At 47.0% G+C, this 27,031-nt stretch overlaps 1 protein-coding gene across 1 annotated transcript in view; it reads left to right on the top strand.

Moving 5' to 3' along the window:
* The window catches only part of LOC146769237 (solute carrier family 12 member 6-like), a gene marked incomplete at its 3' end in the record, with an annotated part of 601,402 nt that overhangs the window by 83,001 nt on the left and 491,370 nt on the right, over window positions 1-27,031 (top strand). The gene's annotated exons all lie outside the window — the stretch shown is intronic.

The raw sequence follows: 27,031 nt of genomic DNA on the forward strand, positions 1-27,031 counted from the left end.
GTCATCAAGGATGCCTTGCCTTATCGTCAGGGAGCTCTGTATTTGCCCACTGAAGAACTTCAGGAACAGGTTCTAAGAGACTGTCACGATCAACCTTTAGCAGGCCATAAAGGAACTTTAAAGACCATTGACTTAATCCAGCGCTATTTTTGGTGGCCAGACATGAGGTCGCGGATCAGGAGATATGTGGAGTCTTGTGGGCTCTGTGCCAGAGGGAAATCCAGTAGACAGGCTCCTCAGGGGTTCTTGCAACCGTTACCCACAGCAAAACATCCCTGGCATACGGTCACGTTAGACCTGATAGTAGATCTTCCTCAGAGTAAGGGTTATGATACCGTCTTAGTAGTGGTAGACACCTTCACCAAAATGAGCCACTTTATCCCAGCTAAAGGAGTCCCGTCGGCCCCAGAATTGGCTAGGCTTTTCAGAGAAAATGTTGTAAAAATTCATGGGGTTCCAAAGATCCTGATTTCTGATCGTGGCCCTCAATTTGTATCCCACTTTTGGAAGGCGTTTATGCGAGGGTTGGGTGTAGAAGTCCGACATTCTACCAGCTACCACCCAGAGACAGATGGCCAGACTGAAAGAGTAAACCAAGAGCTCGAGCAGTATCTGCGTCTGTTTCTTCTGGATCGGGGTGGTGAATGGTCAGATTTTTTGTGGATGGCGGAATTTGCACACAACAATGCCAAGAACGTTTCCACAGGTTACTCACCATTCTTTTTAAATTTTGGGAGACATCCAAACCCCTTTTGTAATCAGGGAGATTTTGAAGTTCCAGCAGTTAGTAACTTGCTAATGGATTTGGCTTCTGCTCGTAAGGCTGCGGAATCTAATCTGTTGAAAGCAAAAGAAAGTTACAAGAAACAAGCCGATCGACATCGAAGAAAGGCCCCACCTTATCAGAAGGGAGATTCTGTGTGGTTATCTTCCCGACATCTTGGATTGAAGGGAAATCGAAAATTTCAACCTCGATTTTTAGGCCCATTTCCTATTGAACAAGTTCTGGGTCCAGTTACCTGCAAACTCAAGCTACCCAAGCAGTTACGGATTCACCCGGTTTTTCATGTGTCCCTCTTAAAAAAGACTGCTCCTAATATCAGGGTAGACAGACCGCCACCCCCTTTACAGATCGAAGAACACCTGGAATATGAGGTAAAGGAGGTGCTAGACTCTAAGAGGGTTAGAGGCAAGTTAGTCTACTTAATTGACTGGAAGGGTTATGGGCCAGAAGAACGAACCTGGGTACCAGCTAAAGATGTACATGCCCCAAGACTAATTAAACAGTTTCATTTGCGTTACCCATTAAAGCCAGGACCGATAAATCGGTCTTTGAGAGGGGGTACTGTCAGGGAAGCAAAAACCGTCGCTACCCTCAATTTGCCTCAGAAAAGATCTCGAGTGACGGTCAAACCCTCCTGCTGTAATGTTTGGACAAATGCCTACTAGAGATCAAGCGCACCATTTCAAGATGGCCGCTTGACTCATCAGAACAATCTAAGTACTGTTTGACGCATGGGATCTCGCGAGATATGAGGTTTCGTGCGTCAGCGAAGAGCGTTCTCATGCGCACTTCAATTTAGTCCTCAGTGAGAGAAGTTGTGTTTTGGGTGAACTCCGTAGTTTTTGAGAAGAATTCCAGAGTGCGTCACAGTTCGTGACGAATTCTTAGTAAACTCAGAAGAGGCATAGTGAAGAGAGAAATTCCGAGTTCCAGTCATATTGGAACATTCCTTCACAGAGCGTCAGAGAATCTTCAGTGAGAGAAGAGACAGAAGCAGTAAAATTTCCAGAGAACTTGGCAGCCTTCCTGCTCGACGGAAAATCGTCGTGTTCCAGGGAGTTATGAATTCAAGCCCAGACGTCCAACAACAAGTAAGGTCAGCGGTGAAAGACTAAAACTTGTACTAATTTGCTGAAAGTAAGAGACCACGCTCCAGGCGTACTTCCCCCCTTCGAATCCCCCGCTTGCGTTCTTCCCTAATTTCTCCTTCCTAACTTTCCTTTACTTACCTTTTTGCGCGCTTCCATTGAATGCCAAGAATTGCCTGTGGATTCCATCACCCGAAGCTGAACTAGTGTTCATTAGACTTTGTGATCATTCCACTACTCACCAAGAGCAGAGCAGTCTTCGCTAATTATAGAACCCCCTTGTTAATCATTCAGTCAGACTACACAAGGTAAGAGAGTAGAAGGGGAGGCGAAGGAGTAAGAGACTTAGGAGGGAATGGGTAATCACCTGACTGAATAATATCTCTTTGTGCAATAGGTTGATAGAAACACATGCCAGAAGTAGTCAGCTGAATCAGAAGAGGAGCTCAAACTCCAGCAAACCCTGGTAGGGAAGGTACAACAAGCGAGAACCCAAGCAGTCAGGTATTTAGAGTACATAGAGTTAAGTGATTTCTCCCTCTGTGCATTAGGTACTCCAGACAACAATATCAAGACCAGACAGAAAAGGAGTCCAGAAAAGCTCGAGTGTCTCTTCTTATCCAATTCCCCTTTCCCCCTGCCTGGAGCCATTGTATTCTACAGTGCGTTCTGGGAGGTGGGCATTGGGAGCTAGCAGCGTTCTGCCTCCGTGGGATTTCCGACACAGCTTCTGACAGCCGGGCTATAATCACTAATCTTTATTAAGCGGTGTAGGGATATATTTTAAAAGAACCACTACAGCTGTGAGGCAGAAATGGGAGTTGTTTAAACATTTTAGAAGAACTCGGCTTATTACGACAAACATTGAGCAATGTCAGATTCCCACTCCCACAGTTTTTTTTTTTGCAGAGTTTTATATAGCGCAAACTTGACCCGAATCCAATCCGGTATCAGAGCGCTTCACATAGTACCAGTTACGTTACATGAGGACACATTCATTTTTTGTTCGGCAAGGGTAGATTAAGTGATTTTCCCAGAATCGCAGGATGTTCCGCGTCATTGCCGAGACTCGAACCCAGTTCCCCAGGTCCGAGGTCGAGCGCCCTAGCTGTTAGGCCAACTCCTCTCCCAGTTCAATATAATATATAAATTCTACATAACCCTATCAATGCTACACAAGGTTAACCCCACAAGAAACTCCGGTAGTCCCAAATACAAACAGAAAGACCCAACGTTTTCCCACAGGATCTGGGACTGTCCCGGATTGAACGCGTATTGAGAAGTAGTGAAAAACGGGTTATCAGAACATTTACATATTGAAGTAATGTTGAGACCCCAACCTTACTGCTAAGCATAGAAGTCACTTAAACAAATTGTAAAATGAAAACGAAATTCCTTCACCTCATCCTACTATTAACAAGGAGAGTCTCCGTACCCTGGCTGCTCTCAGGGACTCCAAAAGGTGAGAGACTGGACTAAAAACGCCTAAGAATAGACACTAGTTAAATAAAGATGAAAATGATCAGAACAGATTAAAAAGTACCTAAAGCTCTAGAAATGTGACATACACTTGCTCCAACCTGACACAGGACCACCCTAGAAACCGAAATGTTGTAACATCTAATACGAAAAGTTCAATGGTATGTGTGTGTGTCTATATATATGTATGTGTGTGTGTATATATATATCTATCTATGTGTAAATGTTCGAGGCATATGAGCTGCAGATCACACACTAGCATAGTAGATCGCCATCTGGTGTTGGGCTCGGATGCTTGCACCTTGTTGTTGTCTTGGAAGAAGTCTTTGTAGTCACGAGATAGCTGACTCCTCCTTTGGATGATCGTGCGCATGGGCATCGACTCCATCCTTAGATTGTTTTTTCCGCCATTGGGTTCGGATGAAACTTTTCCACTCCGGTTCGAAATCTCAATTTCAAACTTTTTCGAAGCGCAAAACTTCCAAAAAATCATCGGATTCACTTTCATCTTCGACCCGACTTCAACGGCTCGATTCCGGTCGTCGACGCGGGCCGCTGGGCCTATCCACGCTGAAAGGCCTACGGCTCATGGAAAGGACGCCATTCAAAAAATGCCCCCAGTGTGGAGCAAAGTTCCCGCACAGTGACCATCACAAGGTCTGCAATCTGTGCCTAACACCTGGACACGACGAGTCCAGCTGTCCAGCCTGCGCATCCTTTCGATCTAAGACATTTTTGATGAAGGCTCCGATGTCCCAGAAGAAGATTCCGAAGCTCTCGAAATCGTGTCTGAGGTAGAAGACTCAGACGACCCCATCATCCTGGGCAACGAGTGAGTACTACTGCCCCTACTCCAACCCCTCCAAAACCGAAGGCAGTGGTCAAGACTTCGCCAGTTGGCCCCAGACGAGACCGAAAACATCCTTTAGAAGCCCCGCCTCCGGGCTCGGCTCCGAAGAAAAGGGACAAGCCTTCCGGTAGCTCGGGACCAAGCAAACCTCATGTAATTGTCCCGCCGGCGCCTTCGGCACCGAAGCCAAAGGAACACTCTGCTCCGAAATCGGCTCTGACACCTTCCACCTCCAAAAAGGCCCCAAAAACCGCAAGGCCCGTGGATAAGCCAACTTCGAACGTTTCCAAGCCTAAAGATTCGGCTCCAAAACCAACATCCTCGGCACTGAAACAGAAGCCTAAGGACTCTAATACGCCTCCTAAGGCCAAAGACCATAAGGTTCAACTGCAGCCTCGTTCGGAACCGAAAAAAACCGGCATCGAAAGCCGTTCCCGAGAAACAAGAACTTTTTCACCCAGATCCTATCGCTCCAAGGCAGAAAAAGATTGATATAAACCCAAAAACAGGACATGTCATGGCTGTGCCATGTAAAAAGAGGAAACTGGACACACCACCTGCTCCAGTTCCTGTACAGAAGGACTCTGCCACATCATCTATGCCTCCTTCTTCTCCTATACTACCTTCTAACCCACCTCCTCTGCCTAAACCACCCTTACCTCTAACTTCTCCACCACATACACCACCTCCAGATGATCCAGATACCTCACCACAAGATGATGGGGCATACCATATCCCAACAGATCTACCAGACCTACCAGACCCACAGCCATATCCCTCAAAACCATCTCCCCCAGATGATCACCTTGGGTTTGGACAGTTATTAAATAGGGCTACACTTTATCATGGTGTCACAATGCACTCAGACGCACCAGAGGAAGACTTCCTCTTAGATACATTTGAACAATCCCAAAAGTCAGTGCAAATATTACCAATGATCAAAGGAGTCATTAAGCATTCCCCAAAAGTATTTAAAGATCCCGTACGTGCCAGGATTATTAACCCTAGAATAGATAAGAAATATAGGCCTGCCCCTGAAGATCCTAATTACATCAAAGGACAGTTGTCTTTGGATTCTCTAGTCATTTCCAATGCTAGAAAGCGCGCCAACTCCCAGACCTCCTGGGATGCGCCACCCCCTGATAAGGATTTCAAATTGCTAGAAGCTTCTGGCAAAAGCACAGGCAGCCAATCACTGGCGTATTGCCAACACACAAACACTGCTGGCACGATATGACAGGGCACATCATGACCAGCTGGAAAACCTATTGCAGCATTTGCCTGACCAGTATAAAACCCAGGCAAATTACCTTATCCAAGAGGGCAAGCTAATTTCAAATGCGTCAATTAAATGTGCACTTGACGCAGCAGACACTGCCTCTAGATCAATCCACACCAGTGTACTCCTTAGACAACATGCCTGGCTACGCATTTCAGGCTTTAAGCAGGTGGTTCAGATTACCATACTTAGTCAGCCATTCAACCAAGAACAGCTTTTTGGCCCAGCTGTGGACACTACACTTGAAAAAATGAAAAAGGATACAGAGACTGCTAAGTCCATGGGAGCGTTATAGTCTCCACAAACGTGTGGCTCCTTTCGTCGCTCCTTATATAGAGGAGCCTCCAAAAACATGGGCGCAGACACCTCATCTTCATTTAAAGCCACTACACAAACATCCCCCAGTAGAGGATATTTTAGAGGCGGATACAGAGGAAACAACAATAAAAGAAGCGGTCGAGGTAATAACACTCGTTCTTCCCCTGTCACTAAACAGTTATTTCCTCCGCTCCCCCCAGACTATTCCACTCCGGTCGGGGGCAGATTAACACAGTTCCTACCTGTCTGGAATTCCATCACAACAGACAGGTGGGTAAGACAAATTATCCAGTATGTTTACTGCCTGGAACTTACAGCTACCCCCCCACACATACCACCCAAGCAGCGCCCAATGTCCGCAGACCATCTTACGCTCCTCAAACAAGAGGTTCTCTCACTGCTTCAGAAGCACGCAATAGAGCCAGTTCCCTTAGAGCATCAAAGAACAGGGGTCTACTCACTGTACTTTCTAATACCCAAAAAGGACGAGACTCTGAGACCAATACTCGACCTCAGACCCCGAAATCTGTATATACACTCAGATCATTTCCATATGATCACTCTTCAACAGGTGCTCCCGCTGCTGCAACAAGGCGATTTCCTTGCCACACTAGATCTCAAGGACGCTTACTTCCACAGTCCCATACATCCTGCTCACAGGAAGTACCTAAGGTTTGTAGTGGACGGACAACACTACCAGTTCAGAGTCCTTCCATTTGGAGTGAGCACCGCACCCAGAGTATTCACGAAATGTCTTGCGGTAGTAGCAGCACATCTCAGAAGACAACAAATTCATGTCTTCCCATATCTAGACGACTGGCTAATAAAAGCCAAGTCATTCGACCAATGTGTTCTACAGACTCACCAAACCATCCAAATGTTACACAACTTGGGGTTCACCATCAACTACACAAAGTCACATCTCCAGCCCTCTCATATACACCAATATCTAGGAGCCACAATAAACACCACCACAGCACTAGCATATCCCAGTCCAGCTAGGATAGCCAGTATGCAAACTCTTATCACAAAATGTCAAAACCAACACTCTCTTCCAGCCAGAGTGTTCATGCAACTCATGGGCATGATGGCATCTTGCATCTTCATTGTGCCTTATGCAAGACTTCAAATGCGTCCCTTACAGGAATGTCTAGCGCGTCAGTGGAACCAGGCTCAAGGACAACTTACAGATCTGGTGTTGGTAAACAGCTGCACACATCGCTCTCTACAGTGGTGGAACATAACAAACTTGTACAAAGAGCGGCCGTTCCTCGAGCCTCTTCCACAGATAGTGCTGACAGGTGCATCACTCACAGGATGGGGAGCCCATCTCCTCGGACACACAACTCAGGGCAAATGGAACACTCAACAAAAAGTGCTCCATATCAATCACCTAGAACTGCTGGCAATATTCCTAGCACTAAAATCCTTCCAACTACATGTACAGAACAAGGCTGTCCTCATCCGGACGGACAACATGACAGCCATGTATTACATACAAAAACAAGGAGGCACACATTCTCTGCAGCTGTCCCAGCTCACACAGAACATTTGGACATGGGCCATTCCTCACAACATATACCTACTTGCAGAACACCTTCCAGGAGTTCACAATCAGATTGCGGATCTGTTAAGTTGACAGACACAACAGATTCACGAGCGGGAACTACATCCCCAAGTTCTACTACCCTTTTTTCCAAATGTGGGGCCAACCAGACATAGATCTGTTCGCCACACAAGAAAACGCAAAATGCCCAACCTTCGCCGCCAGGTTTCCGCACCCGGAGTCAAAAGGCAATGCGATATGGATGAACTGGTCAGGCAGATTTGCGTAAGCTTTTCCGCCTCTCCCTCTCATTCCACTAGTGGTACGCAAGCTCAGGCAACAATCTCTCAAACTGATCCTAGTAGCTCCCACATGGGCACGCCAATCGTGGTTCACAACACTACTGGAACTCTCACTAGTTCCACACCAAAAACTACGTCTATCCCCGTCCTAAATAACCCAGAAACATGGAGACATCAGACATCCAGATCAACTGAATCTAGTGATCTGGCTCCTGAAGTCCTAGAGTTTGGTTACCTTAACCTTCCACCGGACTGCATGAACATCATCAAAGAAGCCAGAAGACCTACTACTAGAGCTTGCAATGCTGCAAAATGGAAAAGATTTGCCATTTACAGCACTAACAATAATATACACCCACTGGATGCCTCCATCCAAAACATCATTTGCTACTTACTACATTTGCAAAGATGTAACTTAGCATACTCATCCATACGACTGCATGTAGCAGCACTCGCAGCTTACTTACAAAATCGACAACACTTGTCACTGTTTAGAGTCCCTGCGATCAAAGCCTTCTTGGAACGACTTAAAATAATTATTCCTCCCAGATTACCACCCTCTCCGGTGTGGAATCTAAACATTGTTCTTACTAGGCTCATGGGACCCCCATTTGAACCTCTACATAAATGCGAACTGCAGTTCCTTACATGGAAAGTAGCTTTCCTTATTGCAATCACATCTCTCAGGAGAGTGAGTGAGATCCAGGCTTTAACCATACAAGAACCATTCTTACAATTACATCGTAACAAAGTGGTTCTTAGGACAAATCCAAATTTCCTTCCAAAAGTCTTATCTCCTTTTCATCTTAACCAATCAGTGGAGTTACCAGTGTTCTTTCCAAACCCAGACTCTGTAGCGGAGAGAGCTCTTCACACCTTGGATGTTAAAAGAGCCCTTCTTTATTACATTGACGGAACTAAATCTTTCCGTAAAACAAAACAATTGTTTGTAGCTTTCTCTCCACCACATAAGGGTAACACCATCTCCAAATCTGGGATTGCAAGGTGGATAGTTAAATGTATCCAAATATGCTACCAAAAAGCTAAATGCACATTAACAGTTCCCCCTAGAGCGCATTCCACACGCAAACTAGGGGCATTCTTAGGGAACATTCCCTTAGAAGACATTTGTAAGGCAGCCACATGGTCTACAATACACACCTTCACTAAACATTGTGTTGACGTACGAGCAAAGCAACAAGTTTCTGTGGGCCAAGCTGTCCTTAAAACTTGGTTTCAAACTACTGCAACCGATACAGGTGACCACCGCTAGGGGAGATACTGCTGTATAGTCTATGCTAGTGTGTGATCTGCAGCTCATATGCCTCGAATGGGAAATGCTACTTACCAGTATGCATCTGTTCTTGGCATGTAGAGCTGCAGATCCACACAATGCGTGCAAATAATTTCTTTATTAGCAAACATGCTCAGCCAACACAACACGTTTCAGCCCCTAGAGGCCTTGGTCACATGACGTACCCATAGATCCCCAAACATTTAAAGTGCCACATATTAACAGCAACTGAAAACAGACTTCCGTTTGTTTTCTGTACAGCAATATCAAGGTCAGTTTAACAGTGATACTTGACATTTGAATCGTGTGCAAAATTACGCATTGTATTGTTTATAAACAATGACACATATAATCAATCAGTTGTATGTGTGCAAATCATGCAATTTGTTATTTGTAAATAATTACACTTGAACGCTCCTCCCTACATGTGCAAAGTTCGCAATGGTTACAGTTTAAATACCACATTGTTTCAGTTTAAATACTGGTGGTACTCGCCAATTTTTCTTATTATATGCTGATTTTCACCATATAATATCTGTAAGCAATAACCCATAATTGGTCAGCTCTACATGTGCAAATAGCGCAATCTATTGTATGTAAACCTTAACACTTAATCACTTCTTGTCACATGTGCAAATAACGCAATAGTCACCTTATCAATACATGTTGATCACAGTTGATACTGAGAAATGCACATTAAAGTCCAAATACATAATATTGCTTGCGTACACACACTTTCTGCTGGTACGGGTTTCTTAATACATTACAATTCCGGCATCAATGCCCCTCCTTCTCCGTACCTGTCCTACATTTACTTTTGCCACGATGACAAAACCTGCTGTAAAAAACGTGTCCTGTTAAGGTTGTGTGCTCTAAAGTGCAATTTGAAAAATTATTCTAAAATTGAATTTATGTGAATAAAGTGCTTAAGTGTTGTTAAAATTGCTTATTTCTGCATACCGTTAGGGGCCTGAAACAGGACACCCCAATGGTTAGAGGGTAGTGAGGATATACCATCAGTAGAGAAGATGGCAAAACGGAGGGAATAGCTATCACAACTTTATTTAAAAATTGATTTCATAGTGATATTTTTATCCAGAAAAGCCTATTCGTAATCAGATCCTACTTTTATATCGAATATATCGGATGCTGACCAACCAAGGGTGACCCACCCATCAAAGCCAGGTGTATAGATCTTCAGTTATTTTCAGCCCATTGGGGCTCTTGCAATCTAATTCTAAGATGTATCTCGTTTCTAATAGTCTTAGAATTGCCTCTCTATTGCCTCCCCGTCTAGGTGGTGGCACTGCATCAACCACAGAATGTTTCAGTTTGTCTAGGTTGTTGTTTTCGTGAACCTCGTCGAAGTGGCGTGCCACAAGGTAATTCGGATCTGAATTGGTAATGGCCCTAAGGTGCTGGAGCACTCTCTGGTACTGCCTACATACTGCAGTCCACAAGAGCACTCCAGCACATACACTGCGAACTCCGACTTGCAGGTTAGCCATTTATCTATTGTACAGGGCTTATCTTTGAAAGGTGAAATGCAAGTTGTTTTATTCGTTCCATATTTGCAAGCTCTGCAATTGGAACATTTAAAAAACCCTTGGCGGCTGATAGCCAATTACTGGCTGGTTGATAATCAGGGCTGTTGCTTACCACTAGATCTCTAGTACTGGGGGCCCTTTCTGAATGTAATCATGGGGGTATGAGATACCTTGTCACCTAGAATGGGGTCGCTCAAGATTAGATGCCAATTCTTTTTAAGTATTTTGGACAAACTATCTTTCTGTTTGTTGTATGTCAGGATGAGTCTCTGATTGTTGCTGCTCTCAGTACTACTGTTGAGGATCTTCTTTTTATCTCGCGGTGGTTTCATTAGCAGTTCACTTAGAGAGTGTGACCTAGTTTGTTGGATTGCATCTTCGATTGTGCGGTATATATATATGATTTTAAGACCTAAAAATCACAAATGATAAAGTCATGTTGATGCAGAAAGTGATGGGACTGGTAAGTACTGGTTGTGTATTACTATTAATTTGAAATGCAGAAAACGCAGTTCAACATATATCTAAATAAAGGGTAAAGAAAATAAAGCAAGGTTGTAAGTACCGACTAATGTATCTCTTACAGACAGATTCCCCTTAATGAAGTTGAATCAGAGCTACTTGCTAAGATCCTGGATAACCACCTGATGGAGGATGATGAAACATAGTATCCATCGCCTTACCAATACCTTGGCGTTAGCAGGACACCTTCATGCGCCACTCATGGTTCTCCAAAGTGATGTTCATTAAGCATTTGATATCTGAACTGGGAATATTTATTTGCAATTTAGGTAAATATTACTATAGGGCCGTAATCTTCACAAGAGTCCAGGTAGATAATGACCTGGCTGACTCATTACTCATGAGACCGGGTATTCAACAAGGCTGTCCTCTGTCACCAGTCCTTTTTAGAACAGCAGTAGAACCATTGGCGTGGATTTCGGGGGCAAAGATGGTATTGTAAGGTTTAGACAGAAATTGAGAACAACTCTATCACTATATCTGGATTACCTCTTGATATTCAGCAGTCGGCCAGACCAGTCCAAAACAGGTTCTGCTCAGGACTGTGAGTTTATGGAGTAATTCTAGCTTATAGGAGATCTGGAGAGGGTTGGGGTCTGGATTACCCAGTCAGAGGTGGCTTCAATACCTTGGAATACCTTGGGATGTAGGTCTAATAATTAATCAGTGATGTGGGAAGGTAACATAGGTTGACTAATAGAAGCACTTGAAAGGGACCTTTCACATTGGGCACTGTTGCTGCTATCATCCTTGATGGGGATTGGTGCTGCACAAAATATTATATAAAAGTACAGAATATCCCTCTAATTGCCCCACTCTGTTTCTTTAAATGTATGACTTTTAGATATTTCTGTGGAACAGCAGGACACGAAGAATGTGCATGGCCAAATGCTGTAAATCCTCAGATAATGGTGGACTCGGCATAGCAAATTAGACTAGACTACTACAGGGCGTTGCACCCCACAGTCATTGATGACTGGCTTTTTGACACCTTTGCAACAGGTGTGAGAAACAGACTTGGGCCCCTTGGAGGATGCAGATTGACATTCCAACAGGGGGGCTCACATGGAGGTGCCCATCTTCGTCTCCTACAGACTCGTACAGTTTAAGGAATTAAATTGCATTTACTAGACATGGGGAATACATTGCTGGGTGGGAAGGAAGGCTTCAGCACCATGCCCGTGGTGTCAAGAGCAGAGGAGTGACTTACTTCATAAAGTGTAGAACTGTAGAGTTTTCAAGGCGTTTTGAGAGACAATTGTGGGGACCATGACCCGAGTCTTAGGACAGCCCCTCCCACCTCCCACCCCCTTCCCTCCCCAAGCAATTCCTTCTTAGTATCCTAGAAGATTTGGCCTAGAAAGATATGTGAGGGTGTTTGTAGAATTCAGCTTGAAAGTAGCCAAACAAGGTATTGTTTGGGAATAGAGGTTGTGTAGGTAGTGATTGGCCTGTTGATCTCCAAGTGGAAGTTGGATTGGATCAATGCAGATTTCTTGATAAATGTATAGACGAGACCTGTCTCATTAAAAGGTATGGGGTTGGTGAAATGAATCCGGGACATTGAGAGCTGTGATTGCCTTGGACATGCTTGCCTTTCTTTAAAGATAAATAGACCGTTGACATGTTTGCCTTGCATACTGTGACTTATTGAACAAACAGATTGAATATTAAGCTCTTTAGGGGACACTCTGCAGTGATATGATTGCATTTGACAGTCATATTGTTAATATGCCAATAAAGTGGTTTATAAAAAAAAAAGCCAGAACTGGGAAAGTGGAATCTTCCATTCTTCAGCCAGAATGATTACCTGCTATTAATAGTTCAACATTATCTCTTCCTCCTCAGAGAAGTCGTTTGTTTTCTATGAAATTCTAGGATCACCTTCAACATCTTCTGCATGCTTTACTTGTATGGCTATGCTTCTTAACTCACCCACCCACCCACCCACCACCACTCCCAAATACTGCTTACCTTCCCCCCATATCTTTGAGAATCAAACTTGTATGCATTGGAATGTTGTAAGAATTGAGGTAGCCAGATTCAAAGCCTCCTCAGCACTGATCCACATCTTCACTGGGGTGCATCTGTCTGGAGCTCCCTCCCACTCACTTTGGGAACTCAATAGTCCAATCTTCTCCTTCAGGAAGCAGCTCAGGGCACATCTGTTCTGACGATTCCTGGACTAACCGGAAGTCTCTTTTAACACTCCTTGGTCACACCTCTGAAGAACCAGGTAATCTGAACCCAGCGGCGCCAGGGGCACGCCCAAAGTCTTCGGGTTCACCTGTCTTAGAATACAGAGACACAGGATACTTCTTGGTGGCGTCCGAGATCGACAGAAGTCCTAGAAGTCATCACGGTATGAGTTCTCAGGAGACTGCTCAATTTTACAAAGCAAGTCATCCCTTTTTATGCCAGAAACATCACATTCCAGACAAACACCCATTATTTTACAAATTGTCCAATCACATGTAACCACACCAAAGGTATCGCATGACGGTAAAACCCACTTTTCAGCTGTCCGGCCCATGATCAATCATCGAACAAACCCAACATTCTTCTTTAGACAAGCCGGACAGACCCATAATAAAGAGACCACAACCCATATCGTAAATGGACCCATAAAAGAGGAAACAGAAACAGATAGAAGTAGGATGAGGCATGTTTGTGTGCAATAAAACTTTACAAGATCCCGTGCTCTGACCCTTAATCAAGATCAGCTAGTGGGCGGGAACGGGTTTGGCAGGGTCAGCCTCGGGCAACGAGGTCAGTTCACTCAAGTCATGTAGGAGTCAGCACAAACTCGAGCTAAGGTGCGCCTGTCCAAAAAGCTCGTTTAACCACAGTCATTGGCCTATGTGAGGGCAACCACAAAATGGCTACCATGCGCAAAATGGAACCCAGGGTTCGATACGAAAACCCTAAATACGCAGTGAATTCATTGGTGTAATGTGACGAAAACACACGTACTAGCCGAACTCACTAGTTACGGTTCGCTGTTACCAAAATCGTAACGGAACCACGATGTTTAAAACGCAGATTCAGATTTCACGGAACCTCCCCTCCCGCTTCTCTCCTTTACCTCTTCTGTGAAATGTGACCTGCTCCCTGTACTCTGTTATAAGATGTAAGTCCCATGATCATTCGTTGTCTGGAATGGGTTCTCTGTCATTCGTAAAGTGCCCCGCGTGCTATGGTGCTGTATACACGCTTGGAATAAACAAAGACTCCAGCTCAGTGGTGACGCTAGACTCCTTGGCCATGTCTTTGTCTGTGATTAGACTTCACTGAAGCGTTGTAATGTATTTAGAGAACAGGCCATTTGGTAATTTGCTAAGGTTTCTAGTTAGGCCAGGGTCTGTCATATACGGAGTCTTCCTCAAAAGTGTAGTCTCTAAAAGGCATTGCTGGGGCAGGAAGGATATGCTACTTGACAGGTGTTCATCAGGTAGTTAGTTATTGCTCCTAAAATGACTTATTTGAAGCGCAACTGAATATCATTGAGCGTGCAGAGCCATAGTTTGCTGCGGTTTCAAAGCATTACATAGCTTAGAAAACGTATTTCTCCATCATGGGGTCGTTATTAGTTTTCAGAATTGTTAAATATATCTCACAAAGTTAAGGATCCTGCAACGGAGAGAAATACATTTTTGGTTTTTCTTTCTGTTCGTATTCTTTGCAGAAATGAAGGTATAACGAAAAAAAACTAGTACGTCAAATTGCTTTTAAAATGCATAAAGCAACATTATTATGGTTGGATTTTGAACATTGCTCTGCGGAAACCCTGTTTTGCATGACTGTCGTTTTCATAATGTGACCTCGCAGTGGCTTTGTTTCCTCACTAGGTTCTTGCTCTGGGCTTCTTGACGGAGTGGAAAAGATTTTCACAAACATGAGTATAAAAAAAAAGTACAGCCTTGTGGGCTGGGGTGGGTCAATACATCTGAAGAGTTTGCCTGTTCTCCACCAGTTTTAATGTTCAGTGCTCAAGTGGATCTCAGAGGAGCAATGCTTTTACTTAATGTTTTTTGTCCCCTACGCCTGCAAAATGTCCAGGAGGCTCTCCCGACATTTTATGGAGCAGTCTTGGACGTTGAAGGGCCTGTGCCACTATATAGAGGAGTTGTTCCATGACTCCCAAGAAAGATTCTTGATTTCATTCAGACGCTTTCAATGTTGGTAGAGTAGTCCCTACAGTGTACCCTTATTCTCAAGGTTGGTGTCCGCCAAACTTTTGTAGTAGGCTGAGATATTTATATTACATACAGGGTCTGCAAGGCCAAGATTCTGCAGACACGGTGGGCGTGGCCAAGCAGTCGATGATGGCGGACGCGTGAGCCTTCAGCTCCGCACCAGCCGACTCAATTATCCTGTATACTACCTGCTTACCCTCGGCCCCATGTGGGGTAGAAACTGGGAGAGACCCCTGAGACTCGGGGGAGCCGAGCGATGCCGGTTGTGGTAGTGAGGACTGCGGAGGAGCTGCCGGCGGGGTCGCCTTCTCGGGCCGCCGGCCGGGATATTCCAGATGGTGGGTACGCGGCGGCTCCACAGCTTAACGGCATCGAGGCCGGGAGATCGGAGCCCCGAGAGCTGGTTGAAGCGTCCGGGACAGGTGGCGGAGGACAGACGCCGAGTGGGGCGGGCGGGCCGCCGAGGCGATTCTTTCCCCTCCCGGTGAGCGGCACCGTCCCTGCAGAACTGGGTCCCGGGCGAACGTGCGGTGAATGGTGACACCCCACCTACACCACTGGCACGGCGGCCTTGCCTTGAGGGACGGCGAAGAGAGGGGAGATAGGCCGCATCCGTACGACCAGAGAAGCCTGCGCAGGTACTATATACCAGCGACCGGGGTCTGCCTGGAGGCGCGACTGGGGTGCAGAAATCGGGCGGCCCCCGACGTTTGAAGAGGTGGCAGGAGGGGCCAATTTGAATGATCGGAAGGCGCACACGGAGCTCATAGGCTGCAAAGAAACATTGGCGACTGGAAGGCGATGTGGGAGTGCTTAAGGTGACGCACTGCGGGGTCCCTACAGGAGACGAGGTGGATGGTGTTGGCTCCGTCGGCGCCGCCGGCGGTGGGGCCTCATTTTGGGAGCCGGCGAGGGGAAGAGAGATCACCCGCATTGATAAGACCGGAAGTGGAATACCAACACCTGGAGAAGCGCACGGGGTGCAGAGACCTGGCGGCCCTCTGGAAAGGAGGTGACATAAAAGGCGGGAGTCCCGGGGGAGCGGAGCAGCGCCAGTTTTTTTCCAGGGCTGAGAGGACAGCCACCTCGCATGGAGTTTGTATGCCAGAATGAGATATCGGCGGCTGGGTGGCGACGTGGGAGTACTTAGGATGTCACACTGCGAATCCCACATTTGGTAAACTCCTTGAGATGGAAATGTGACTTTTGCCGGGTTCCGAGAGGCACTCTGTGTTCTGGGAACAGGTACGCTCTGCTGTGTTATTGACTGGTACTATAGGGTTCCCATCACTCACCATTTGGCAGTTTTTCTTCATCCTCATCCTTGACAGACACTGGAGTGGTGGATACCCCCTTGCCCGGGGGAGGAGCTTGTCCCACAGCGAGTCAGCAACCCTCGGACGGTAAGAGCACGACAAACCACAGACATGGGGAATCCCAGGGCACGGCAGACGGGTCCCCCCTCTTGAACGGGATGTAAGTAGAGGGACGCAAGACTCTAAGGACATGGAGCATCTTGAGAGCTGAACACGCGAAGCTCTCGAATCGGGTGAAGCAGGTGGAGGGGGTCACTGGAGACTATGGTACCGATACAGCAAGGGCTGCAAGGGCAGGTGGGGGACCTATCCCAGAGAATTTTGCTACTGGAAAAGAGAGCAGAGGATGCGGAAGGGAGGAACCGTAGAAGTAATATTCAAGTGGTGGGACTGCCGGAAGGTGAAGAAGGCATGGATTTGGTGGCTTACTTAGAGGACTGGCTCCGGAGGGTGGTGGCGCCGCAGGGCCTCTCCACATTTTATACCCTTGAACGAGCGCACCGAGTGCCGGCACGTCCGCCTGCTCCTGGTGTGCCTCCATGGACGGTGGTGGCTAAGTTGCTGCACTTCAGAGACAGAGACCTTTTGCTGAGGAGAGCATGAGAAGTGGGCCCCTTTGCAGTAGGCAACAGTAAAGTGACGCTATTCCCTGATTACACCTTGGAGGTACAAAGACGGAGAGCCTCGTTCTTTGAAGTGAAGAAGGCCCTAAGAGAAGAAGGCATTCAGTACGCCTTAATGTTCCCTGCTCGTCTAAAAATTATGATGGAAGGAAAGACTCACTTCTGTGAGGACCCACAAACAGCTTGGGACTGGTTGGAGACGTATCGGGCGGGTGGCTCCCCTCACTCGACCTCGAGACGCCAAACAGTGGGTCAGATGCGTGCAGGGAAACGTTTACGACAACGGAGGCGCCGGACAACTGTAAAGAAACCCAGCCCGACACGTCTGGCCGCAGAGCGCGCTGAAGTTCTGGAGACGGTGGCCGCAGTGATGCAGTCCAGAGACTCTCCCTCTGAAACGGACTCCGAGGCTAAGTATGGGGAGGAGGACATAGACTCAGAGAGCTCGCAGGCTACCAGTGGGGTCCCGCCGTCGGTAACACTGCGGACTGCTGATGACTTGTAGGGGGTTATTGTAGGAGAGGGACTAGATTATAATCACTTGTATGGTGTAGTGGGGGTTGGCCTTGCTACAGGGAGAAAGCGGTAGAACACTGCGGGGGGTATAGCCTGACAGAGAACCGTTGTCCTGCGGGGGCGCGGCTTTCTGGGGGTGGGATTGGAAGGGGGTTCAGGGTTAATCATGAGGATAGTCGGCGGTTAGCGGGCTATCTTGGCAGACGTCACTGATCTTGCCACGCACCCACAGCCGGTCTGAGGGTAGTTTCCTTTAGACCTTTGATTACTTTGCCTTTGTTGTGTGGTGAGAAGCATCACCATGGGTTCTGTTGATAGGTTTGGGTGGTTGGCCGTTGCCAATCCGCTCTTGGGATGGGGAGTTTTAGATAAGGGGGTTGTTTGCTTCCGCCAGGGGCACAGAAAAGGTTTCAAGTGTGGAGCGGGGGTGGGGGAGCACGATATTGCAGAATGGTGATGACAGGCGGTAAGCCCGAGCAGTTCCAACTGGTAACCTGGAATGTTTGAGGGATGAGATCACCGCTGAAACGATATCAGGTACTGTCCTATGTTCGGCGTAGAGGGGCGCAGGTGGTTATGCTGCAGGAAACTCATTTGGCGGAGGGGGAGATGGCACGTCTGGGTAGGCGCTTGCGGGGACAGCTGTATGCTACTACGTATTCCGCTTTCTCCAGGCGGGTCCTGATTTGGATTAAACCGGGGGTTCCCTTTAGGCTCCTTAGGCAAAGGATCAATCAGGAAGGGAGATACGTGATAATTACAGGTACTTTGAGAGGCAGAGAGGTGACATTGGTGAATGTTTATAGCCCGAATAGAGATCAGATTTCCTTTCTGTCTGACCTCTCGGAGGTCCTGGCCAACTTCCCACATACAGATCTGATAATAGTTGGGGACTTTAATTGCATAGCTGATGTGCACTGGGATAGATCAACACCCCCGCTTCATGGGACTCCGGTTGAAACAACAGCTAGAGGGTTGAGAGCATGGGCCCAGGGATGGGACTTAAGGGATGTTTGGAGGCTACATAATCCCGGGACGCGGGGCTACTCCTATTACTTGCATTTATATGATCTGCATACCCGACTAGACATGTTTTGGTGCTCTTCATCCCTGTCCTCCTTACTTTCTGCTACTGAGTATCTGGGTCGATCACTATCAGACCACAGCCCATTGATTATGAGGTTTACTCCACTTCGGGAGCGGACTCTGATTCCCAGCTGGCGCCTTAGTCCTATATTGCTGGAAGATGAAGGATTCCAACACAATCTCGCTGAACGGTTGACTGACTACTTCACCACTAATGGAGGTACGGCTAGTTCTCGGCTGGTAGAGTGGGATGCGTGCAAGGTGGTGGTGAGGGGGTTTTGCTTAGGGAAGACAGTTGGCACAAGACGCTTGGTAACACAGGAGTTGGAAGAGATAGAAGCCTGGATACTCCTGGCAGATAACGAAGCGGCGGAGGGGGGACAAACAGGGGACCGACTTGTGGAGCTGAGGAGCCAGTATCACCATGCCTGGGACCGACTGAGGGCCATAGTCTGGCAAACGCATCAAGCTGCCCAGCATGCAGAAGGAGGAAGGGGGAGTAAACTACTCGCGTGGTTGATTAGGCTGGTGGGCAGGGGGTCCCCCATAACCAGTGTTACGGATTTTACGGGCCAGATACTAACCTCTCCAGGTGATATCAATGGAGCCTTCCGGATGTACTATGAGGCCTTATACGATGACCCTGACCCATGTGAAGTTGCATCAATGCAGCGGTACCTGGAGACTCAAGGTTTAGTGCAGCTGGACCGTACCTATCCGACTCAACTGGCTGCTCCGCTGGGGGTAGGAGCTATCAAAGAATCGATAAGAGAGATGGCGAAGGGGAACACACCTGGGTCGGATGGCCTGCCCGCGGAGTTCTATGCTACGTATATTGATATACTGGCTCCTCAATTGGAACGGGTTTATGCTCTGGCCCTGGAAGCTGGACTGTTACCTCCCTCGATTAGGGAAGCATTGGTGATTCCCCTCCCGAAAACAAATTCGGGTCAGGCCCCACTATCCGATTTCCGACCACTTTCCATGTTGAATATGGATTTTAAGATCCTGAGTAAGGCCTTAGCGTTGAGACTTCTTCCCCATATGCGGCAACTGGTCCACACAGACCAATGCGGCTGTATTCCAGCTCGCTCGACGTCAAGTAATTTGAGACGTCTTTATCATTTGATGTTCCACCCCTCACTTGGCGATTTCCCGGATGCCGTTGTGATAGCCATCGACCTGGAGAAAGCTTTTGATTCCCTCCGGTGGGACTTTCAAATTCGCAGTTATGATGGAGATGCAGCTGGGAGACGGCTGGTTGCAATGGATTAAGCTCCTCTACAAGAGCCCGAGTGCACGAGTACGGACGGGAGGCACCATCTCGTCCCCCTACCCCATCTATAGGGGGACTGGGCAGGGATGCCCGTTATCCCCATTGATCTTTGCACTCGCCATGGAACCTCTGGCCGCACGCATACGGAGGGAGGCGGAGGGAGTGGGAATACCGATAGAGGGAGCGAATCATATCATTTCCTTATACGCGGACGATGTCCTGACTTATTTGAGAGACTGCTCTATGGGAGTCCGGATGATCGTGGACTTGTTTGGAGAATTCGCAGCCTTTTCAGGCCTACGAGTGAATACACGAAAGACCTTTGTCTTCCCGCTTCGGCCTAGCATGCCCCGACCTGTGACAGTGCCGAACACATTGGTATGGGCACCGGTTTCCATTAAATACCTCGGGATTCAGATATACCACACACGGATGGATATGTTCGAAGGGAATCTGGGGGCTTCTTTAAGAAGCCTCAGGTCACATTTTGGCACTCACTAAAGTTGCCCCTTATGGCCCGCCTGGCACTTTCTAAAATGGTGATGCTCCCCCGGTTGTTGTATCACTTTGTGAACCTTCCAGTGCTGATCCCCAGGGCTTGGTTTCAGACGTTGGATGAACTCCTGTGTTCTCTTATATGGGATGGTGGCCGGAACCGGGTATCGTTGCAAACTTTGAGGCTGCAGTTGGCTTCCGGAGGACTCGGAGCCCCGGATTTCGAAGGCTACTATCTGGCGGCACAGCTGCAGTGGCTGACTCGCTGGTTGGGCGGTAGAGACAGTGACACTATATTGCTGCCGATGGGGACGGCTCCAGCCAGATTATATCCTCGACTTTTGGATAGGCGGCAAAAGATACTACCTATGGGGGTACTGCTTTCCGTGGCGGTGAAATGCTGGGACCCCTGTGTGACACGTTCCCGAGCCCGAACACGGTATGCTACAGGTATCCCCCCTCACAGGTATCCCCCCTCACAGGTATCCCGCAGGCAGGAAGAGGACCACCGCTTACCCACCGACAATTGACTGGGTGGTATGAGGCGGGGATACACACCATTGGGGATTGTTATAGGGATGGTGAGTGGCTCCCACTACAGGAATTCCTGGAATACCATGAGCTCCCGGCGGGACAGTTCCTGAATTACCATAGGCTGAGACGGGCCATAGTTGAGTTATGGGGACCCCACACTACGGAACTGGATCCACACTCTGCACTGGAAGCTGTGGCAACTTTGGGCTCGGCGGGCCACCTGATCAGATGGCTGTACTTGGCAATACGGGGTTTGACGCCAGAAGAATTGGGAGGCCTTAGGGGGAGATGGGCGGCTTCCATAGGCAGGCCTTTCACAGATCAAGAGTGGCAGAAAGTCATACGAAGCCCCAAGAAGGTATCTAGAAACACTGCATTTAAGGTGCTACAGTTTAATGTGCTCCACAGGACATACCTGACCCCGCATAGGCTGAATACTATTTATCAGCGGACGGACATCTTCTGCGCTAGATGTGCAGCCCTAGACGCAGATTTTGACCATATGATGTGGTCTTGCCCCCAGCTTGTTGTGTATTGGGGTGAGGTCCTGGCACAAGTCAATAGAGTGCTGGAAGGGACTCTGGCTTGTACCCCAGAGGTCTGTTTACTGGGTCTCTATCCCAGACCAAAGGCTCGCAAGCTGGGGCACCGGTTTGTAGACTTAGTGCTTTTATTGGCGAAGAGCCAGATAGCGCTTAGGTGGAAGGCTAAAATTACCCCGTCTATAATGCTCTGGGGAGCAGAGGTCACACGATGGGCAAGGGCGGAGGAGAAGGCCCTTATTACAGAAGACAGAATCACCAAGAGGCGAAAACCGCTTGCCGAGCGCTGGGGAGCTATTGTCCAGGCATGGGAGTCTAGGGATGATCCGGAGAGGAGTGATAGTGCGGAGCTGGAGACACTGGAGGACCGGACAGGGGTTGGGTGAAATAGTGGGGATAAACTATTGGTTAGGCGGTCCCTGGGCTTGAGATGGGGTGATATGGGTATTTCCTTGCCTCTCTCCCTCTTGTTTTTTTTTCTTCTTTTTTTTTTCTTTTCTTTTCTTTTTCTAGTTTTCTGTCCCTCCCCCCCCCGCACTACCCCGCCTTTGTTGGGGGGGATCCACACTGATAGTAATGCATGACTCTAGAGGACCATGGGATAGGGGTAGGCCCCTGGCGGGATTCAGTTATTGTTTGGTGGTTTGGTTACCCTATAAAGGGATTGAGCTCAGTGATGAATATTTGGAGCATATACGGAGGGTTTTGGCCTTATTGAAATTGTCATGTAAGGAATAGAGTTAAGGAGACATTTAGACCTTGTCAACCCCCTTGCAAGTATGAATGGGGGGATTTCTGGCACAGATCCCTACAAAAACCATATGAGGCAAAGGAATGGCTTTCTGAAACTGTACTCAAGGTAATGGGGATTTTCTTTGTTTCCTTCTCCTTCCTAATCTTGGTGTAATGCAAACTGTACTGTATCAGGAAGATCCTTTCTTTTTTTTTTGTTATATGATAACTTGTGCAAATGCCAATAAAAATTATTAAAAAAAAATAAAAAAAAAGATTCTGCAGACACCCCGTAAGGTAGACCGTTGGAACTGATCTCAGGTCCTGGGCATGGCAAATATAGCCAAATGCTTAACAGTACGTGAAAGTGGTCGTCAGTACTGAGACATTTGAGAAAATCTACTGTACGTAGGTCAAACAAGATGGAACAGTCAGGATAAAGCCACACTTACAGCCTCGATGTGGTACAATGGGCTGATGCCTAGAGTGTCTCAATGTCGGAGATGGCAAGCTGTGTAAAATAAATATAGTGTTAAGCGTTAGTTCTGGTGTCTACAGTAGTCCTTTAGTCTATGGTGTCTGGGAGTTGCTCTGGAAGACCTGAGCATGATGAGACAGGTGGGAGTTAAAAGGAGAAGAGGAAGGAAATGGACAAGTCAGAGGAGATAACTACTGGAGAGGACGATTAAGGTCAACATACAGGCTTTAGCAAAGCCTGTTGGTTTGGCTATGGATGTATGATCCGAGAATGGGAACATAGGCAAGCACAAATCTGCAAGTTTGTGTCACTTCACTGTGTATTTTGCTGCATGGATTAGCAAGCTTGGTGACTAAAAAACAGATCAAAGACATAACAAGTACAGAATTTGACAGAGATTGGTAATTCATATGTTGCCACATTAAAGCCAGAACTATTAGTTTTGACAATGCTTGTAGCACAGGAGCAGTAGAACCAGTGGTGTGGATTTAGGGGGCGAAGATGGGTTTGTAAGGTTTAGACAGAACAAATCTATCTCTATTCCCGTATGACCTCTTGATATACCGCAGTTGACTAGACGGGTCCAGACAAAGGTCTGCTCGGGAATGTGAGTTTATTGGACTCAGTCTAGCCTATAGGGGAACTGGAGAGGCTTGATTGGGGCCACTCACTGAAATATCCTAAATGCAGATGCTATATCCAGATAGGAGCCAATGCTTGCTATGTCATTGAACTCTAGTTGTATCTAGATGATGAGACCCGGAAGGCGAATTTCGGTCTGGGGTTGCTTGTTATCCTGTTAAGATGTGCACCATTTAGTTCGTCTTAGCTGTTGTGTTGAGGCAGAACTGGGGCTGATTTGCATGTGATTGGTCACTTTCTGTAGCAGCACAGCGCAAGACTGGACGTGGAAAACACTGGCTTAGAACTGGAAGCTCGTACGGTGGTGAGCACTTGGTTGCATTCAAGAAATTGGTACTAATGGAGTGTACATGATGGCTGGAATTGGGAATTTTACTAATGGAGGAGATCAAAGTGTTTGAGGAGATTGATCACCACGTACCCTTCAGAGCTCTGTCTTTCACTCTCTTGCGTTCCTTTTGCCTCTTCTTCCCTTCACATGTATCCCCCTCTAACCCATTATAAATAGCTTTTTGTTTTCCCTCTCTGTTCCTCACATTGATATGCACTTTCCTCCTACAATATTTTTTCTCTCTCTACGGGACTATCTGTCTCCCTACCTTTCTCTATCCTCTTTCTGCCTCCCCTCAAAGATTTTAAGGTGCGAATGTCCACTGTGTGAGTCATCTAGTCCTGGTTATTCTTCCTTTGTATTTTGGTACTTATTCAGAACGTGGAATGCAAAATTACTAGTTTCGGAATGTACAAATTAAAAAAAAAAAAAAGTTTTGTGCACCTAACCTGGGAGAATATCGGGACAATTTCAGACCACTTTGCTGTCTGCCTCTTTATGTCGCCCAAGTACTAGTACCTAGTAACAAAATCTGTTTCCCTCTTCCCTAAGCACTAGTTCCAATAACCAGCCGTCAAGATTCAAGCCCCATTACCTGCCAACCATGTATCACTTGTCAGCCAGTCCCACTTACATCATGACTACCTTCTTCAGCTCTCATCCACCCCAATACTTCCTGTAAACAGCCTCTCACCTCGCCATCTGGAAAACTCCTTGGAATGCCTCCTTCCCAGGTGCAGTCCCCCACAACTGAGCTCCGTTCATACATACCCAAGGCGCAGTACCTGCTATGGTCTCCCTACGTACTGCACAAAGCCGTTTCACTAACACTTTTGTCTGGCAGTACTTTCCCCACAGCCCCGCATTTCACTTACCTTCATGAGAAATTCTTTTTGCAGTACCTGGTCAGTTGTGTCACAGGTGGTACATTAGGGTAGAAATTGCCACTCTGGTCTTTTTTGGTGCATTCTTGTTAGGTCTCGCCTTGCTATCGCGTAAGCGATCGCAAAGCGAGACTATAGAATACGGGTTTCAAAAGTGCTCCCAAAAAGCGGATTGCATGGCTAGCACGCGCACAATCACGCGCATCGTGCCGCCATGCAATCCGCCTTTTGGGAGTACTTCAAAGGGTCCGCTCCCCCGCCCCCAAGCGCGCGCGCCACGCTCGGCCAGGCTTATTTTTCTTTTTTTTTTAAACTTCATGCGCGAGGCGCGCGTGTGTCCAATGCTTATTCTTTTAAAAACCACAATTTTTGGGCAATAGCTGGATTGTCTTTGGCATAACCCTAATTGGACTACAAATCAATACATTCCATGTGATCGGTGCTTCTCAAGTCACCACGCATTGAGGGTAATAGGTTTCTCCGCCACTGGGCTCCAGTACACCCGGACCAGCTAATTAGCCCACAGGTGCTAATCGTGCATTACTAATTAAGTGCCTGCCTTGTTATCACGTGCAGCTCCTAAATACCCGCCTCCCCCTAGGGCGCTCGCGTTTCATTCAGAGAGCCGCGCCGAGAGAGGAAAGACGCGTTAGCAACCCACTGTGCATTCTTTTTGATTCAATCCCTTTGCTGTCTGTGCATGTGATCCCTCACATATGGTTGTGAACTCATCTCTGCTGCTGCATAGGTTTTCCGGGGTCTGGTCTACAAGCGTTTCTCACAGCGCGATTTTCCCGCTGCTGAATTCTTTCACATCGCACATTTTATTTTGGTGGCCTACAGGTGCCTGGAGTCACTCTTTACACTCGGGCAGCCTGTCTCTAATGTTGTTTACTCGCGGCGCCCAATTAACAATGGGGCGTCCAAACCTCTGTTGACTTTCAGGTGGCAGGTGTTACTCTACGCTCCGGCACTATTTCTACACGCTTTTTTCTCTGTAAGATGAGCGCAGAATGTATTATCTAATGTATTACCTCCCGCTTCTCTCCTGACTCCTCCATGCATACAAGCGACCCAGGTACCCTATCAACACTCGCCCATCTCTGCCGGGGTTCTTTCCTTTCCCCGGTGTGTTCTCTACGTCCTGCGGACAATATGTCGAAAAGAGACGGCAACTCAGAGGAACCATACGAAGCCAATGCGGGAACTTCTCCGAAGTAAGCCGAACGTTTCCGATATATTTGGCATCTCATTCAGTTCGGGATATCCGTTAATCTATTTCTTTTACCCGCGACTCCCCGCTCTCTTTTCTTTTCACCCCGTCTTCCCCACCTTGACGCCCCCCTTAATCTGCCTTCCTTTCTATCGTTCTACATAAAGGTAACCATTTCCTTCTTCTAAGGCTATATTCCGCATTCACTCACTCTCCTTTTCCCTTTCGTGCTCCCGGTTTGTCACACTCCATCGCTTTTCTTCTCTTTTCTTTCTATCTTATTTTCCTTACTTTCCCTCTACTCATTTATGCACCCATTCTGTGTTCTTATCTATCGCTCCATCTCTGTCCCTTCATCTGTCTTCTTTCGATGCGCTTTTTTTCTCTCCCCTCTCCTGCAATTCGCCCTTCGTATCTCTCAGGTTTTTTTTCACTCGTTCCATTTCCCATTTTCTCACACTCTTCTCTCGAACTTTCTCTATTTTCCTAGATATATCTTGTATCAATCTCTTGCTTTCTGTAGCCCTCTCTCAGCCTTCATGTCTCTATTTATTTGTTCATTTTGGGATGTGAATTGGCGTGACCCAAGTGTGCATCAAAGTGCTAAGCCATATCAGTAATAAACAGCTGTGAAAGAAAACTTAAAGAAACGTTGCTACTAAGGGGTATTTTATGTTAATATAAGATAGAAAAGTTACGTTTTTCAGGATTCAAGATGAAATTACAACCGCTTTCAGCTTCCTTCCTCGGAGTGTGGCCCGGGCTGCAGTGGGAGCGGATACCGCCTCCCTGTTTATCTTCCTAATCTCTCTTTCTCTGGAAGTCCAAGTGCTGTTCTAGGTAGCAGTGTGTGCTAGACTTATAACCTCATGCAGGGCGCAATTAACAACAAACAAGCATTGGCATAGCCAATAGGTCACGCCTTTGGGACCTTATACGTATTTAGCCATGCAACAGTTGTTATTGCACCAAGGATATTGTGCTGCATAACTAAATACTTAGAAGGTCCCAAAAGCGAGACCTATTGGCTATGCCAATGCTTGTTTTAAGTTTGTGTTTGGCGAAGACCTCTAAAAGTGAGAAGTGTTTATTACGATTCTTGTTCAGAAGGAGGCGTTTTAGAATCTATACATATTTTCTTAAGATTTGAGAATGGGA

Source organism: Triturus cristatus, unplaced genomic scaffold, assembly GCF_964204655.1.
Source record: "Triturus cristatus unplaced genomic scaffold, aTriCri1.1 SCAFFOLD_289, whole genome shotgun sequence".
Classification (NCBI taxonomy): domain Eukaryota; kingdom Metazoa; phylum Chordata; class Amphibia; order Caudata; family Salamandridae; genus Triturus; species Triturus cristatus.